Below are 450 nucleotides of genomic sequence, written 5' to 3'. Positions count from 1 at the left end.
GATGCCTTTGAGCTGTGGTGTTGGAGAAAAGTATTGAATATACCATGAACTGCTAAGAAAACAAATAGGTTTGTCCTGGAGAGGGTGAAGCTGGGCTGCTCCTTGGAGGCAAGGATTCTGAAGCTACGTCTGAGATACTTTGGACATGTTGCAAGGAGGGGCCAGTCCTTGGAGAGGGACATCATTCTTGGGAGAGTAGAGGGACAGCACAGGAGAGGAAGACCCTTGATGAGATGGATTGATTTATTCACTGGGGACATAGGGGGAGGTGTGTCAGAGATGGTGAGATTGGCACAGGATAGGGCAGAGTTTAGGGCTGTTGTATGTACATAGGGTTGCTATGAGTCACAGGCGACTTGATGGCACATAACAACAACAACAACATGTGACTGGCAAATCAATGGTATCTGCTGAGGGTTCCTAGGAGCAGGGCCCTTCTATGGGACTTGC

This window comes from Elephantulus edwardii, unplaced genomic scaffold, assembly GCF_000299155.1.
Source record: "Elephantulus edwardii isolate Elephantulus edwardi_28Jun2011 unplaced genomic scaffold, EleEdw1.0 scaffold00024, whole genome shotgun sequence".
Taxonomy (NCBI): Eukaryota; Metazoa; Chordata; class Mammalia; order Macroscelidea; family Macroscelididae; genus Elephantulus; species Elephantulus edwardii.
This window is presented reverse-complemented; position numbering follows the sequence as displayed.